We start from the raw sequence: 18,687 nt of genomic DNA on the forward strand, positions 1-18,687 counted from the left end.
TCTATCTGTATAGATCTTAATGCCCAATATGTAACCAGCTTCACCGAGGTCTTTCTTTGGGAAACTCCTTTCAAACACTCCTTTATGCTTTCCAGAAAATTCTACATCATTTTCGATCGACAATATGTCATTCACATATATTTATCAGAAAGGCTGTAGTGCTTCCACCCACTTTCTTGTAAATACAGGCTTCACCGCAAGTCTGTATAAAACTATATGCTTTGATCAACTTATCAAAACGTATATTCCAACTCCGAGATGCTTGCACCAGTCCATAGATGGATCGCTGGAGCTTGCACATTTTGTTAGCACCTTTAGGATTGACAAAACCTTCTAGTTGTATCATATACAACTCTTCTTTAATAAATCCATTAAGGAATGCAGTTTTGATATCCATTTGTCAGATTTCATAAAATATGGCAATTGCTAACATGATTCGGACAAACTTTAAGCATCGATACGAGTGAGAAAATCTCATCATAGACAACATCTTGAATTTGTCAAAAACCCTTTTCGACAAGTCGAGCTTTGTAGATAGTAACACTACTATCAGCGTCCGTCTTCCTCTTGAAGATCCATTTATTCTCAATGGCTTGCCGATCATCGGGCAAGTCCATCAAAGTCCACACTTTGTTCTCATACATGGATTCTATCTCAGATTTCATGGCCTCAAGCCATCTGTCGGAATCTGGGCTCATCATCACTTGCTCATAGCTCGTAGGTTCATCATGGTCTAGCAACATGACTTCCAGAACAGGATTACCGTACCACTCTGGTGCGGATCGTACTCTGGTTGACCTACGAGGTTCGGTAGTAACTTGATCTGAAGTTTCATGATCATCATCATTAACTTCCTCGCTAATTGGTGTAGGCATCACTGGAACTGATTTCAGTGATGAGCTACTTTCCAATTCGAGAGATGGTACAATTACCTCATCAAGTTCTACTTTCCTCCCACTCACTTCTTTCGAGAGAAACTCCTTCTCTAGAAAGGATCCACTCTTAGCAACAAAGATCTTGCCTTCGGATCTGTGATAGAAGGTGTACCCAATAGTTTCTTTTGGGTATCCTATGAAGCCGCACTTCTCCGATTTGGGTTTGAGCTTATCAGGCTGGAATTTTTTCACGTAAGCAGCCCCAAACTTTAAGAAACGACAGCTTAGGTTTCTTGCTAAACCACAGTTCATACGGTGTCGGCTCAACGGATTTTAGACGGTGCCCTATTTAACGTGAATGCAGCTGTCTCTAATGCATAACCCCAAAACGATAGTGGTAAATCGGTAAGAGACATCATAGATCGCACCATATCTAATAAAGTACGGTTACGACGTTCGGACACACCATTACGCTGTGGTGTTCCAGGTGGTGTGAGTTGCGAAACTATTCCACATTGTTTCAAATGAAGGCCAAACTCGTAACTCAAATATTCGCCTCCGCGATCAGATAGAAACTTTATTTTCTTGTTACGATGGTTCTCAACTTCACTCTGAAATTCTTTGAACTTTTCAAATGTTTCAGACTTGTGTTTCATTAAGTAGATATACCCGTATCTGCTCAAATCATCTATGAAGGTTATAAAATAACGATACCCGCCGCGAGCCTCAACACTCATCAGACCGCATACATCGGTATGTATTGTTTCCAATAAGTCAGTGGCTCGCTCCATTGTTCCGGAGAATGGCATCTTAGTAATCTTGCCCATGAGGCATGGTTCACAAGTATCAAGTGATTCATAATCAAGTGATTCCAAAAGCCCACCAGCATGGAGTTTCTTCATGCGCTTTACACCAATATGACCTAAACGGCAGTGCCACAAATAAGTTGCACTATCTATATCTATATCTATCTATCTATCTATATATATATATACCTACCTCTACTAATTAGCGACTCCCAAGAAATTACTATATTAATTAGAGCCGTTCATCTGGTGGGACCGAGTAATTACGGTGGAGATTAACCTATGTATTTTTTCTTAATTATGTGCTTAATTCGGCAAAAAAAAAACTACTCCGAAGGCCCACGGTCCTTTTCATCACGGTTGTCCTTCTGCCATATCCCTAACCCCCTGAAGCCCACCATCCCACACACCGCATGCCATGGATCGCGCCGCCGCCCTGCTCCTGACTATTCCCATCGCTCCTTTTCCCTTCCGCCGCCGCTGTCCACCGCATCCAGCCTCTGTCGTTTCCCACCGCCACCGTGAACCATCTCTCCCCTTGGCCTTCTCTCTTGGACCAGAACGCGGCGGCAGATGCTTCCGGTGGTGTGTGGCAACGCGGCTGGTCGAGGGACGGGGGTGAGGCGGACTGTGTCCCATTCATCGATCTGTCCCCACCTCCTGTTCGTCCTCTTCATTGAATGTCACGTCCGCAGTTAGTGCGACACATGGCGCTCTCCTCTCCGACGATGATGCCTATAGGCGAGAACAATGGTGTCATGTTCTGCCGCTCCACACTTGAGACCGCTGAGGCGCGGAAGTACCTGGGAAGATCGCACTACCTGTAGCAAATTCGATCGTGTTCTGAGTGGCTAACCGGCAAGGTAATTTCCTGCTCTGAAGTTTTCTCATGGAACTTGGGTGGAATACATTTGCTAACAGGTGCTTCAGTTAGGACTAATCGCCGAGAGTGGTCGACTGGATTCAATTTGGCTGAGGACAGCAGAATTTTGTTATAAATAATTGGTGTTTTAGTTAGTTTTACCAAAATGGTTCATGGGCTCAACTCCTATTTATCTTACTGTGCTATAGTTGTGTGGATTGTCAGTGATGAATAATACCCAATGCATTACTTTCTGTTGCCCAGTGTACTACAGTATAATACGCAGAACTTGAGCTTTGTTTGCCAAGAAAATATATGTGCTAATTCCCACAAGGAGTAATTTATTCCCCATCCATGTATTTATTTCTGATCATTGGTGCTTCATCTGTTTATGCTGCAGAGACATGGTAACATGGATGATTAGCATGTTTAGGCAAAAGTATGTTAATTCACTGAAGAAATACTACTGCACCTATGACTATGAGCGTAGATGTCCACTCCTGAATTTTTTAGGACCACTTTAGGATGTGATCATTAGTGCGGATTCAAATCCGCTTGACATAACATAACATTTGTTTTTTTCTAATCGGAACGTCGAGCCTATGGATTGTAAAGTAGACTTCATTGAATTGTTAATAAGGAAATTACACAATCTGATGTGTCTACCATAGGATTACTGTTGTCTGAAGAATTTCTTCATTTTACCAATTAGGCTGATGCTTTTAACTGTCGATGCAGACCCTGTGATGGATGTTTCCTCAGCAACGCCAGTCAGGGGTTCAGGGTCCAGTGGAACTCATGGCATCAGTAATATGGACCTTCATGTATTTGATAGTTTGCTCGATCAGGTTTATGCCTTCAACTATAGCTAAGGCTACCAGACAACTTCATTGAGATTTTTTTCTATAGGACTTGGATTAATAATCTCTCTCAATGTGGTCATGCTTCTTATATTTACTTTCAGTTCAAAATACATTTTAGATTTTCTTTATGCTATACTACTAAACTGTGTGCGCTAAACCGAACATGAGTTTTGAAGCTGAAGCAATCGGAGGCAATCTTGCGGCATGTATACTCTTTCCCTCTCCCAATGGAAATCAAATCCACGCCCCTCTCAAAACCAAGTACGGGCAAGGATCCTGTATAATCAAGGAGCTTATTGTGTCAAAATTATTTTTGTCATCTGGATCAGGTTCCTTTTCTCACAATTTTTCGCTCTGAATTTGTTTTCTTTCTTATTCTTCAATCAACATTAACTTTAGATCCGGGTTCAATTTGTTTTCAGTTGTACTCTCGGATAGTGTTGTGCTCTCAAGGGTTTCAATCCATAATCTTCTCGCGTACATACTACCTATGGATACCTTGGATCCATCATGACATAACTATGCTCATTAGGTGAGTTTATAAATTAAGAAACATGTTGTCTAAACAAACCATAACATGAAGGAGCCTATATGGCAGGGTTAATATCTTTTCTTGATTTTCTTTGTTGCTGGTCTGCCACAATCTCCTGTTCGAGCAAGTACCTTGCCAAGATGGCATGTTCTGACTGTTGTAGGTTAGTGAAATGGCTTCTCATGAACTTTTGTTCTTATCCCCTTTCAGTCAGATAGTTATATTGTGAACCCCTTGATAATGAAGCTCTCTGTGAATTATTAGAGCATTTACAGTTTTCATTGTAAATCTGAATGTTTTTGCAGGCAATTGGTTTGTAAAAGCAATGGCACCTGATAACTATTAAAGCATTGGGTGTCGTTGTTGTTGCACTTTCTAGAAGTATGGGGGTTGATTTTCTGTCAATTGTGCATTAAAACTGACAACTACTAAATTTCAGTGCCTTCTTTGACAATTTTAGTTAAATAGAATGGTGTATGAAATTATCGGTGTCACCTAGGAGTTATCATGGCTTGGTTGGATAATAGCAGTTTTACTGTGTTGATATTAACGTCAACACAAACAAACTCTCATCTACGTTTGCTTCGTCTCCTACCAGGAAATAATGTGTGCATACCTATCCACTTAAACGCTGCCCGGGGCTACTATGTACTCGGCCCCAACGATAGAGTTTAACGGCGAGACACGCCGATCTCACAACTTTCCAGCCAATGCTGCTCACTGGCTCCATCCTCCACTCAACGAGGAAAAGCTGAATGCTTGAGGAAAAGAAACTATGAGTTCTCTGCATTTAATCGACATCGTTTTGGTTACTTCGATTCTCCTCCTACAATTTTTGCATCGGCTGCCTGATGTGATGCTTTGTATGAGAACAAGACTAATATGATTTGTCTTTGCTGCATGTACCATTCGACTTAGTTGTACTCAGTAAGGAATATTTTAGAAAATAAGTCCCAACAACGTGGATGTCAGATTTATTAACTACTATGGCTCTTGGTTTTGAAGAATTTGATTATTGGGATTTTAGTCATGCCCTGACCACGTACAATAGATGTAGACACCATTGTTGCTTCCTATTTGCATGTGATTTAGATATTTGTAAACCTTATCTGTACCATTGAATTATGTTGGTATGTAGGTCGCTCGATATGTTCATCGATGCTGTGGACAGCAATTTTTATTATCGTTGCCCATATCTATCTAATTAGGTTTGTACGGCAATTTGTTTTGTTTATCATATTTATCTAGAAAATCAGATTTATGAAGCTTATAATTTATTAGTTTTTCTGTAATTTCCCTTTTTTTGCTGATACTCCACTACTCAGGATTATAAGAGCATCACCTTTGTGAGCATTTTTCTTTCAGTTGTAGCAAGGTGTTAGTACGGTTCTACACAGAAAGCTGCACAGCATGCCTAATTTTGTACTTACCTTGCAGTTATGTAGATCTACTACAACTATATGATGTCCTCATATCAGAACTTTGCAAGCATGACAAAATATCAGCATATGATTTTCGCCTCTTTTTTATGTTCTGAATTTCTGTAATTTGAGACTTTGAGTGGGGATTAAGAGCACGATAATTGCAAGGATTTTCCTCTTCGGTTTTGTAAGTTATTGGTGTTGTTCCAGTCCATTACCGCAGAGCACGCCTTTGGTTAGATCGTACATTCATAGTAGTTTGATGTACTACGTTTCGGTTGGCATATAGGATTCTTATGGGGACATGTGATTCACTTTATTTCGTTCTGTTTTCAGGCCGACGAAATTGCTGGACTGGAAAAAAAACAGTGCGTATATATGGTAATTCTCATTGCGAAAAAAATCTGTGCGTATATATGGTAATTCTCATTGCAACGTACATCTTCCTCTAGAAAAGGCATTGCTGTAATAATAATTTCTATATATTTTCTAATAACTTCTGGTTGGACACTTGAGCTCGGTTAGTAAGTCTTTACTTTGAAATATATTCACTAATTGCGAAATTAATGTTTGTATGCAGTTACATGGTTTAATATTTTTTAGTACAAAAACATGGTTGTCTATATGCAAGTCTAAGCAATCTTTTGAAAATACCTTTCTATTTAAAGTGTCAGGAGATTTCTTACTACAGAAACTAATTTTCTATAAAATCCATCGCTACTCTTTTGAATATTTTATTTCCCCCAATCAAATGTATGATTTTCAGTATTTTTATCATCTACGCCAACTTTATATGTATTAAGTAAAGTCATGTGCATTTGTTAGGTCCTTGCATGGATTTTCTTGATTATTGGTAGTGTGGAATATTTTACTACCCCGAACTACAAAAAGAGGGGCGCAAAATATTTGACAGCTAACTCTGACCATCATTAGAGTAAACTATGTTATGGCATGCGAGTTGGCAGGATCAACAACTTATCAGAACTTTCCTCCAGTTGCACTCATATGCTAAAGATCATAACATCTCTGTTCTTATGACTAAATTACATGATGACACTAATATTTATGAATTATTTCACATCCCTGTGTTACCCATTGCTGTACAACAGCTACAGGAGTTGATACAGAGCTTCAACATTGAGAATGATGCTATTCAATAAGACAGCTGGCCATTTCACTTGGGTAATGGAAAATAATGTACCAGAAACAAACCCTTATTGGTGATCCTCAGTCTGCTCCAGCACCATTCAAATGGATACGGAAATATGCATGCTTAAAAAAAGTTGACTGGCTTATACAGGAGAGACTCAACACAAGAGATCCGATGAAGAGAGATAATTTCTTTGCTGAGTATGAAAAATGTTTTCTATGTGAGGAAGGCACAGATGAAACTATGATGTATTTTTTATCATGTGCACCCAGTTAGATTTTTGGTGGAATCTAAGTATTGAATGGGATGCTGATATGCTCAATGAAGCAAAGAACAGGAAGAGCATCATATGTTTCAAAAAGATAATAACCGGATGTTGGTCTATATGGAAGCATAGAAACATCTTTGATAACAAAGATACTAATATAAAGACATGCATATTCAATTTCAAGAAGCATTTTTGTATCATAATGAAGAAGTCAAAGCCTAGCCTAAAGGAGTGATAACACATAGAAAGACATGTAATTTCTTTTCCTCTCCTGTACATATCCACATGTACATTATCCATCATATTAATAGAAAATGAGTCACAGTTGGGGTTTACCCTACTATATGTTGCTCAAAAAAATTATTCTAAATATTCGTAAGTCATGTAACTTATAAGTTGTACCCCTAAAAAATTCTTTCAGTTACGAATTTAGATATTATATTGCTGTGAGACATAATATATCTTAATGGTTCAATATATGCTCAAACTTGATTGTCAGGAAGGGTATGGGCTTCTTTTATACTCGGAGTATATATAGCAATTAATATATTTTTTGTAGAAAATTTCATGTAATAGGCAATTGATAAAAAAGTAATACTCCCTCTATCTCAGTTTACAAGTCTTGCATGTGTACCTAGGTCGTTAATTTGACCAACTTAATAAGAGGCATGCATTGCAAAAAATATATCATTAGAAACTTTAGATATTCTATTTTCTAATAATATAATTTTTATGTTAAACAATTTATTTTATATAAGTTAAATTGATGACCTAGATACACGTGCAAGTCTTATAAACTGAGATGGAGGGAGTAGCAGACATATTTGTGCTAAGATACTGGAAATAGATAATGGAGAATGTGGTTTCCTAGATATATGGGTAATTATGAAAGATCAATCGAAGATTATGAAATAAAATGTATTAATTAATTATTTTAAAACAAGGTATTAATTAATGAAGCTTAGGGCGCTTAGGGACTACATAGTTCCTATGCTTGGAAATGGTCCAATGATGAATCGGATGCAAACAACCAATATGAATTGGACAAAAGTTACAAGGTAGTTTGTAATATGAAACATTCACATCCTACATTCAAAAAATACAAGGTATTAATTATTTATTAAAAAACAAGGTATTAATTAATGAAGCTTAGGGACCAGATAGTTCCTACGCTTGGCAATGGTCCATCGATAAATCAGGTGGAAACGACCAGTAAGAATTGGACAAAAGTTTCAACATAGTTCATAATATGAAATGTCCACACCCTACATTCGATAAACTAGCCCGTGCGAATGCACGGGTTGACGACTAGTCATTATTAACCATGCATCTTTTGGCTTCAATATTATGAATATATGTATCACTACAATCGAGATTCAATAAACCATTCACCTTGGGTGTATGACCACAGAAGGTTTTATTCATGTAAACGGAATAACAGTTATTCTTTGACTTAAATGAATAACCGTATTGCAATAAACATGATCCAATCATATTATGCTCAACGCAAACACCAAATAACATTTATTTTAGGTTCAATAATAATCCCGAAGGTAAAGGGAGTGTGCGATGGTGATCTTATCAACCTTGGAATCACTTCCAACACACATCGTCACCTTGCCCTCAACTAGTCTATGTTCATTTTATAACTCCTGTTTCAAGTTACTAATCATAGCAACTGAACCAGTATCAAATACCTAGGGCTACTATGAATACTAGTAAAGTACACATCAATAACATGTATATCATATATACTTTTGATCACTTTGCCATCCTTCTTATCCACCAAGTATTTGGGGCAGTTCCGCTTACAGTGACCATTTCCTTTGCAGTAGAAGCACTCAGTTTCAGGCTTGGGTCTAGCTTTGGGCTTCTTCATGGGAGTGGCAACTTGCTTGTCATTCTTCTTGAAGTTCCCTTTCTTTCCCTTGCCCTTTTACTTGAAACTAGTGGTCTTGTCAACCATCAACACTTGATGCTTTTCTTGATTTCTACCTTCGCTGATTTGAGCATCGCGAAGAGCTTGGGGAATCGTTTTCGTCATCCCTTGCATATTATAGTTCATCACGAAGTTCCATTAACTTGGTGATAGTGACTAGAGAACTCTGTCAATCACTATCTTACTTGGAAGATTAACTCTCACTTGATTCAAGCGATTGTAATACTCAGACATTCTGAGCACATGCTCACTGGTTGAGCTATTCTCCTCCATCTTGTAGGCAAAAATACTTGTCAGAGGTCTCATACCTCTCGACTCGGGCATTAGTCCGAAATACCAATTTCAACTCTTGGAACATCTCATATGCTCCATGGCGTTTCAAAACATTTTTGAAGTCCCAGTTCTAAGCCGTAAAGCATGGTGCACTAAACTATCAAGTAGTCATCATACCGAGCTTGTCAAACATACATAACGTCTGCATTTACTCCTACAATAGTTCTGTCACCTAGCAGTGCATCAAGGACATAATTCTTCTGTGCAGCAATGAGAATAATCCTCAGATCACGGACCTAGTCCGCATCATTGCTACTATCAACTTTCAACTTAGTTTTCTCTAGGAACATATCATAAATAAAACGGGGAAGCTATATGCGAGCAATTGATCTACAACTTAGATATGGAAATACTATCAGGACTAAGTTCATGATAAATTTAAGTTCAATTAATCATATTACTTAAGAACTCCCACTTAGATAGACATCCCTCTAGTCATCTAAATGATCACGTGATCCATATCAACTAAACCATGTCCGATGATCACATGAGATGGAGTAGATTCAATGGTGAACATCACTATGTTGATCATATCTACTATATGATTCACGTTCGACCTTTCGGTCTCAGTGTTCCGAGGCCATATCTGCATATGCTAGGCTCGGCAAGTTTAACCTGAGTATTCTGCATGTGCAAAACTGGCTTGCACCCGTTGTATGTGAACGTAGAGCTTATCACACCCGATCATCACGTGGTGTCTCAGCACAAAGAACTGTCGCAACGGTGCATACTCAGGGAGAACACTTATACCTTGAAATTTTAGTAAGGGATCATCTCATAATGCTACCATCGTACTAAGCAAAATAAGATGCATAAAGGATAAACATCACATGCAATCAAATAAATGATATGATATGGCCATCATCATCTTGTGCCTTTGATCTCCATCTTCAAAGCACCGTCATGATCACCATCGTCACAAGCTTGACACCTTGATCTCCATCAAAGCATCATTGGCGTCTCGCCAACTATTGCTTCTACGACTATCACTACCGCTTAGTGATAAAGGAAAGCAATTACATGGCGATTGCATTTCATACAATAAAGCGACAACCATATGGCTCCTGCCAGTTGCCGATAACTGTTACAAAACACGATCATCTCATACAACAATTTATATATATCATCATGTCTTGAGCATATCACATCACAGCAAGCCCTGCAAAAACAAGTTAGACGTCCTCTACTTTGTTGTTGCAAGTTTTACATGGCTGCTACGGGCTTCTAGCAAGAACCGTTCTTACCTACGCATCAAAACCACAAAGATTTTTCATCAAGTGTGTTGTTTTAACCTTAAACAAGGATCGGGCATAGTCAAACTCGATTCAACTAAAGTTGGAGAAACAAACACCCGCTAGCCACCTGTGTGCGAAGCACATCGGTAGAACCAGTCTCATGAACGCGATCATGTAATGTCAGTCCGGGCCGCTTCATCCTACAATACCGCCGAATCAAAGTAAGACATGCTGGTAAGCAGTATGACTATTATCGCCCACAACTCATTGTGTTCTACTCATGCATATATCATCTACGCATAGACCTGGCTCGGATACCACTGTTGGGGAACGCGGTATTTCAAAAAATTTGCCTACGATCACGCAAGATCTATCTAGGAGATGCATAGCAACAAGCGGGGAGAGTGTGTCCACGTACCCTCGTAGACCGAAAGCGGAAGCGTTTAGTAACGCAGTTGATGTAGTCGAACGTCTTCGCGATCCAACCGATCCAAGCACCGAACGTACGGCACCTCCGCGTTCAGCACACGTTTAGCTCGGTGACGTCCCTCGAACTCTTGATCCAGTTGAGGGCGAGGGAGAGTTCCGTCAGCACGATGGCGTGGCGACGGTGGTGATGAAGTTACCGGCGCAGGGCTTCGCCTAAGCACTACGACGATATGACCGAGGTGTGTAACTGTGGAGGGGGCACCGCACACGGCTAAGAGAAACTTGTGTGTTGTTGTGCCTTTGGGGTGCCCCCCTGCCCCCGCATATAAAGGAGGGGAGGAGGAGGCCAGCCAATAAGGGGCGCGCCAGGGTGAAGGGAGTCCTACTAGGACTCCAGTCCTAGTAGGATTCGGCCCCACCCTTTTTTCCTTCTACCGGAGGGGGAAAAGGGGAAGGAGAGGGAGAGGGAGTACAAGAAGGAAAGGGGGATGGCGCCCCCTTCCCAAGTCCAATTCGGCCTCCTCCCTTGTGGGGGGCGCACCAGCCCCTTGTGGGCTGGTTAGCCTCCCTCCTATGGCCCATAAGGCCCATATCTTTCCCCGCGGGGGGGGGGGGGTTTCGCTAACCCCTCCGGTACTCTGGTATGTACCCGATACACTCCGGAACCCTTCCGGTGTCCGAATACTACCTTCCAATATATCAATCTTTACCTCTCGACCATTTCGAGACTCCTCGTCATGTCCGTGATCTCATCCGGGACTCCGAACAACCTTCGGTCATCAAATCACATAAATTCATAATACAAATCGTCATCAAACGTTAAGCGTGCGGACCCTACGGGTTCAAGAACTATGTAGACACGAGACACATTGCTGGTCAATAACCAATAGCGGAACCTGGATGCTCATATTGGCTCCTACATATTCTACGAAGATCTTTATCGGTCAAACCGCATAACAACATACGTTATTCCCTTTGTCATCGGTATGTTACTTGCCCGAGATTCGATCGTCGGTATCATCATACATAGTTCAATCTCGTTGCCGACAAATCTCTTTACTCGTTCCGTAATGCATCATCCCGTAACTAACTCATTAATCACATTGCTTGCAAGGCTTATAGTGATGTGCATTACCGAGAGGGCCTAGAGATACCTCTCCGATACACGGAGTGACAAATCCTAATCTTGATCTATGCCAACCCAACAAACACCTTCAGAGATACCTATAGAGTATCTTTATAATCACCCAGTTACGTTGTGACATTTGATAGCACACAAGGTGTTCCTCCGGTATTCAGGAGTTGCATAATCTCATAGTCAGAGGAACATGTATAAGTCATGATGAAAGCAATAGCAATAAAACTAAACGATCATTATGCTAAGCTAACGGATGGATCTTGTCCATCACATCATTCTCTAATGATGTGATCCCGTTCATCAAATGACAACACATGTCTATGGTCAGGAAACATAACCATCTTTGATTAACGAGCTAGTCAAGTAGAGGCATACTAGGGACACTCTATTTTGTCTATGTATTCACACATGTACTAAGTTTCCGGTTAATACAATTCTAGCATGAATAATAAACATTTATCATGATATAAGGAAATATAAATAACAACTTTATTATTGCCTCTAGGGCATATTTCCTTCACAACCACGGTCGAAATGGGATCCTGTTCATCGGGAGGGGTCTGGCGTACCGCAAAACGGAGGAAACGGACTTGTGTTTGAGTGCCTACGGTCAAAACGGGGTCCTGTTGATCGGGAGGGGTGTGGCGTACCACAAAACGGAGGAAATGCACTTGTGTTGGAGCGCCTACAGTCGAAACGGGGTCCTGTTCATCCACCGTCGACCTCCTCCACCCACCGCGGGCTACTGTTCATCCATGGCTACTGTTCATCCAGCCTCCACCGGCTGCTATTCATAGAGCCTCCACGGGGTCCTGTTCATCCACCCCCAACCGGCTGGGGTGCGGCTGTCTCCTCGGGGTCCTTTTCATCCAGCGGCAACGGCCTACTACCACGGGGTCCTGTTCATCCAACCCCCACAAGGAATTGTTCATCCACAGCCAACCAACCGGCTCGACTCACCACATCTCGACTCGTTCTACGTACCCCGCACACAGTAAACGGTCACTGTTCATCGAGAGGCAACCCAACACCGGCTGGCTACGTCTCGCACAGGGGCTCGATCGGCTTCAGTAAGCAGCAGCAGTGATCGATCGCTCGGGTTCAGTTAGCAGCAGCCGCGAAGGAATTGCTCGGGTTCAGTCAGCAGCGAATGAATCGCTCGGGTTCAGTTAACAGCCAAGGGATCGATCGCTCGGGTTCAGTAACGTGCGATCGCTCGGGTTCAGTTAGCCAACGCCTCGCACACACGCGCGTACATGAGAGAAACACGCAAACCACAGTGCATCGCTTGGCCCCGACCACCCACCGTAACCGGGAACTCCGTGATATTTTCCTCACCTCGCTTCTACCACGATTTTTTCCGTCATGGATGACCCAAAGAATATCATGCAGCTGCATATCCAGCCCGCCCAGGACGAAAAGCCCATTTTTTATTATGATTTTTTGTCATAGAAGTAGGAGCCCACCACATCTATGATGATACCGGGTTTTGTCACAATTATCGTCATAGAAGTGTCATAAGCATGATAGAAAAAATTCCGTTCGGCCCAAAATGTCACGGATGTGTCTTTTTTTAGTGATGGTGGTGGTGATGAGGTAGTAGCTTCACACTTCAAGGTCAAAAGGTACTCCAATCTACGAATGATGCTCTCGAGGGCGATCATTTGTTCTTGTAATAGAATATTTTCACGAGTAGATATTTATTTTGAACACGAACCATTTCAGAGGCCCTAAAGGCTTCAATTTCAGTATGGGTAAGATGATTGTAGTATGGTAGAAGTATGTCTTCTTCTTCTTCTGCCAGCATGGCCTGCCCTCCTACTTGAACTTGATCTCCTGTAGCTTTCTTGCCCTTGTCCTCCTTGATGGCATATTCTTTTGGTCCCTCTCTTTTCAGTTCCATCTTCATTTGCCAAGCATCTTCTTCTACGTTGTTGGAGGAGGGAGAAGACATGATGCCTGGCTTGATGAATCTGACAAAGAAACACCACGGAACAAGAACGGAGGATTTCTCTGCGATGCGGTGGTCAATACGTTCGGGGGAGTATATAAAGATTTTTTATCTTGGGAAACAAGCAAACGGAAGGAAAACGGAGTCGGGAAGGTGCCCGAGGGGCCCACCACCCACCACGGCGCGTCAGGGAGGGCAGGCGTGCCCTGGTGTCTTCTGGGCACCTGGGTTGCCTTCCCGGTTGTTTCTTATTTTCCTTATTTTCTAATATTCCAAAACTGACAGAAAATATTTTTGCAGATTTTTCGGAGTCCATTTACTTACCGTATCACGTACCTCTTCCTTTTCAGGGTTCTGGAGTGTTCTGGAAGGTTTCTTTTATGTGTTCCTCCGGTGTCATGGTTTGTATAATGTTAGTTTCAACATTAATAGGTGTACCTAATATAGTGTTTAATTCTTTGTCCATTGACCACCTTCGGTTTAGTACCTTCGGCATTATTGATCTTAATAGCTCCAGAGCGATAAACTTCTTCGATGATATATGGTCCTTCCCATTTAGAGAGAAGCTTTCCCGCAAAAAATCTAAAACGAGAGTTGTACAATAGAACATGTTCACCAACTTTGAATTCCCGCTTTTGGATTCTTTTTTCATGCCATCTTTTAACTTTTTATTTAAATAGTTTGGCATTTTCATAAGCTTGGGTTCTCCATTCATCTAGTGAGCTAGTATCAAATAGCCTCTTCTCACCGGCAAGTTTGAAGTCATAATTGAGTTCTTTGATTGCCCAATATGCTTTATGTTCTAACTCAAGAGGCAAATGACAAGCTTTTCCATAAACCATTTTATATGGAGACATGCCCATAGGGTTTTTATAAGCTGTTTTGTAAGCCCAAAGTGCATCATCTATTTTCTTAGACCAATTCTTTTGGGACCTGTTGACAGTTTTTTGTAATATTAATTTTTATTTCTCTATTGCTAAGTTCAGCTTGACCACTAGATTGAGGATGATAGCTAGGGTGATGCAATTCTATGGTTAACATCATATTTAGCAAGCATTTTACAGAAAGCGCCATGAATAAAATGTGAACCACCATCAGTCATTAAATATCTAGGGACTCCAAACCTTGGGAAAATAACTTCTTTAAGAATTTTAATGGAAGTGTTATGATCAGCACTGCTAGTTCGAATAGCTTCTACGCACTTAGTAACATAATCAACAACAACCAAAATATGTGTATACCCACTAGAGGAAGGAAAAGGTCCCATATAATCAGAGCCCCAAACATCAAATGGTTCAACAATAAGTGAATAATTCATAGTCATTTCCTGATGCTTACCGATATTACCTATTCTTTTACATTCATCACAAGATAAGACAAACTTATGGGCATCCTTGAAAAGAGTATGCCAACAAAAACCAGATTGCAATACCTTATGAGCAGTTCTATCTCCCGCATGATGTCCTCCGTAGGCTTCTGTAACGCCCACGATGCGGCTATATCTCCCACGTGTCGAGGCACGACTTAGAGGCATAACCGCATAGTGGTTTTGTCGCAAGAAGGGTCATCTTCACACAATCCCATGTAATGAACAAGAATGGGATAAAGAGTTGGCTTACAATCGCCACTTCACACAATACATAAATATCATCATACATCATCAAAATACAAACATATAGACCGACTACGGTCAAAAACCAGATGAAAATAAGATAACCCCAAATGCTAGATCCCCGATCGTCCCAACTGGGCTCCACTACTGATCATCAGGAAAAGACACATAGTAACGACCACGTTCCTCGTCGAACTCCCACTTGAGATCGACGCCATCGTCTGCACTGGCATCGTCGGCACCTGCAACTGTTTTGGTAGAATCTGTGAGTCACGGGGACTCAGCAATCTCACACCCGCGAGATCAAGACTATTTAAGCTAGTAGGACAAGAAGGTGCAAAGAGGTGGAGCTGCAGCGGCAAAAGCATATATGGTGGCTAACTTGCGCAAATGAGAGCGAGAAGAGAAGCAACGGAACGGACGTCATCTAGCAATGACCAAGAAGTGATCCTGAACACCTACTTACGTCATACATAACACAGACCGTGTTCACTTCCCGGACTCTGCCGAGAAGAGACCATCACGGCTACTCACGCAGTTGATGTATTTTAATTGGGTCAAGTGACAAGTTATCTACAACCGGACATTAACAAATTCCCATCTGCCTCATAACCGCGGGCACGGCTTTCGAAAGATAATACCCTGCAGGGGTGTCCCAACTTAGCCAATCATAAGCTCTCACGGTCAACGAAGGATAAACCTTCTCCCGGAAAGACCCGATCAGTCTCGGAATCCCGGTTTACAAGACATCTCGACAATGGTAAAACAAGACCAGCAAAGCCACCCGAATGTGCCGACAAATCCCGATAGGAGCTGCACATATCTCGTTCTCAGGGCACACCGGATAAGTCAAGCTACGAGTAAAACCAGACCTCGAGTTTCCCCGAGGTGGCCCCGCAGGCTACTCGGTTCGGACCAACACTCGAAGGAGCACTGGCCCCGGGGGGGGTTTAAAATAAGATGACCCTCGGGCTCGCGAAAACCCGGGGGAAAAGGCTTAGGCGGCAAATAGTAAAACCAAAGTTGGGCCTTACTGGAGGAGTTTTATTCAAGGCGAACTGTCAAGGGGGTCCCATAAATCACCCGACCGCGTAAGGAACGCAAACTCAAGGAACATAATCCCGGTATAACAGTAACTAGGGCGGCAAGAGTGGAACAAAACACCAGGCATAAGGCCGAGCCTTCCACCCTTTACCAAATATATAGATGCATTAATTAAATAAGAGATATAGTGATATCCCAACATATCCATGTTCCGACATGGAACAAACTTCAACTTCACCTGCAACTAGCAACGCTATAAGAGGGGCTGAGCAAAAGCGGTAACATAGCCAAACAACGGTTTGCTAGGAAAGGATGGTTAGGGCTGACATGGCTAAAATAGGAGACATGATATAGCAAGTGATAGGTAGCGAGCATGGCAATAGAGCGAACAACTAGCATAGCAAAGATAGAAATGATTTCGAGGGGTGGTCATCTTGCCTGCAAGATTCTCAGAGTTGTCGAAAGCTTGATCCTCGTAAGCGTACTCGACAGGTTCCTCGTTCACGAACTCGTCTCCCGGCTCTACCCAAGACAAGAAAACAAACAAACGGAACCACAATCAACAACGAGAAATGCGCAAGCAACATGATGCAAAACATGTATGATATGCAAGATATGATATGCGATGCATATGCGTGCTCCGGAAGGAAAATGATGAACATGGCAGTAACTTGGCAAACCAAGCATTCCACTGGAAATATGAGATGATTTCGGTCGAAATCGATATAAAGATCACCGGAATCGGATGCACGGTTTGCAAATGGCGAGCAAAACAAGAATGACACTAATCTGCGATATACAGCAAGATAGCACCTAAAATACAACAAGCAACAATGCTACAGCACCCTAACATAGCAACAAAGCACATGGCAGTAATCTACAGGAGATGCTTGTCCAAAGATGAACACTGAGGTACGGTTAGTTCACAACATATCAAGCTCAAACAAGCATGGCAAAAGTGCAAAAGATTACAGGTTCACAGACTTGGTGAAAAACTGGACATGGCAGAAATCAGCATCCGGTAGCTATGTTCAGAGCACGAAATCAACATGCTACAGGAACTTAACATAGCAAAGCAAGGCATGGTAGTGTTCTACTAAATGCACATGATAAAAGTCCCTTACTGACCATAAGCCAAAAAGGATCAGAAGATATGATGGCAAGCATGTAAACATAGCAAGTTTCGTTATCAGGTTTCAGACTTGGCAGAAAACAGAGCATGGCAGAAATATTAATATGTAGGCCCCTTTGTGAGCTTGATGCACTCACTACAGAGCAATGCATGACAAACCAAGCATACCTACAGCAAGATTGCATGTTTATGAAGCTATCAATGGCAAGAACAATAACATAGCATGTATGGATCAACTACAATAAGCTTGGCAAAAAGGCATGTCATGTTAAGAATATGCCAGAAATATTTTATAGCAAACATAGAGCAAAATTGAGTCATGCTATGGTACTCTAAAATTGCAAACAATTGCAGGAATGGATCAATTACAACTATATCTACAAAACATCCTTACTGAACATCTCCAAAATATGCATGGATCTCTCTGTAGCATCAAGTTTACATGGCAACAAAATTACAGCAGACAAGGACTTAGAGAAATCACCGTCCCTGAAATCAGAAATATTACGGGGCCTACTTTGCATGCTTGTGCTAGTCACCACAGAGATCACAAAATACATGGACTATATCACTGGAAAGATGGCATGGCATACTTCAAAACACATGTAGAGCTCATGCTCAAAAGATGCACAGAATAAATGATACAAAAATGACAAATCTCCAAGTTCTGATAAGAACCAGAGAATAACAGCAACTAGCCCTCTTCCAACGAAGATTTGGGCATCAAGATGACCTCTAATGAATATGGTGCAACTGAACAAAATGAAGAGCATCACGAGACGAACAATTTGACATATTATACGCATGAATCGGAGCTACATGCAAGAAGTTACGGCATCGGGAACAGAGGCACATGCAGAGAAAATTTCATGACTTAGCAAAAACGGAGGGGGGGTTTCGGGTCAACCTTTGACCAGATCGGGATCGCGGTCAACAGGAGCTCGAGCTCGCCGGCTCGGGCCGGAGGAGGAGAAGGGACCGGCGGGGCGACGGCCGGAGGAGATGCGCCGGAGGTGGGAGTCGCCGGCGGAGGCGCGGCGGCGGGGGCCGGCCGGCGGCGGGCGGCCCGGGGCCGGTGGCGGCGGCGGGGCGGACGC

General features: G+C 41.9%; 1 long non-coding RNA gene across 10 annotated transcripts; it reads left to right on the top strand.

Moving 5' to 3' along the window:
- Window positions 1-2,066: 2,066 nt before the first annotated feature.
- On the top strand, window positions 2,067-6,939 carry LOC123166054 (uncharacterized). 10 transcript variants are annotated; one of them, XR_006483346.1, is made up of 5 exons: window positions 2,067-2,544; window positions 3,282-3,735; window positions 3,829-5,546; window positions 5,696-5,778; window positions 6,469-6,939. It is a non-coding gene; the product is annotated as an uncharacterized lncRNA (long non-coding RNA). The 10 variants fall into 10 exon arrangements; XR_006483341.1 differs by having other exon boundaries at window positions 3,829-3,938; window positions 4,005-4,101; window positions 4,537-6,939; XR_006483338.1 differs by having other exon boundaries at window positions 3,829-5,778.
- The last annotated feature ends 11,748 nt before the right edge of the window (window positions 6,940-18,687 follow it).

This window comes from Triticum aestivum, chromosome 7D (genome assembly GCF_018294505.1).
Source record: "Triticum aestivum cultivar Chinese Spring chromosome 7D, IWGSC CS RefSeq v2.1, whole genome shotgun sequence".
NCBI lineage: Eukaryota > Viridiplantae > Streptophyta > Magnoliopsida > Poales > Poaceae > Triticum > Triticum aestivum.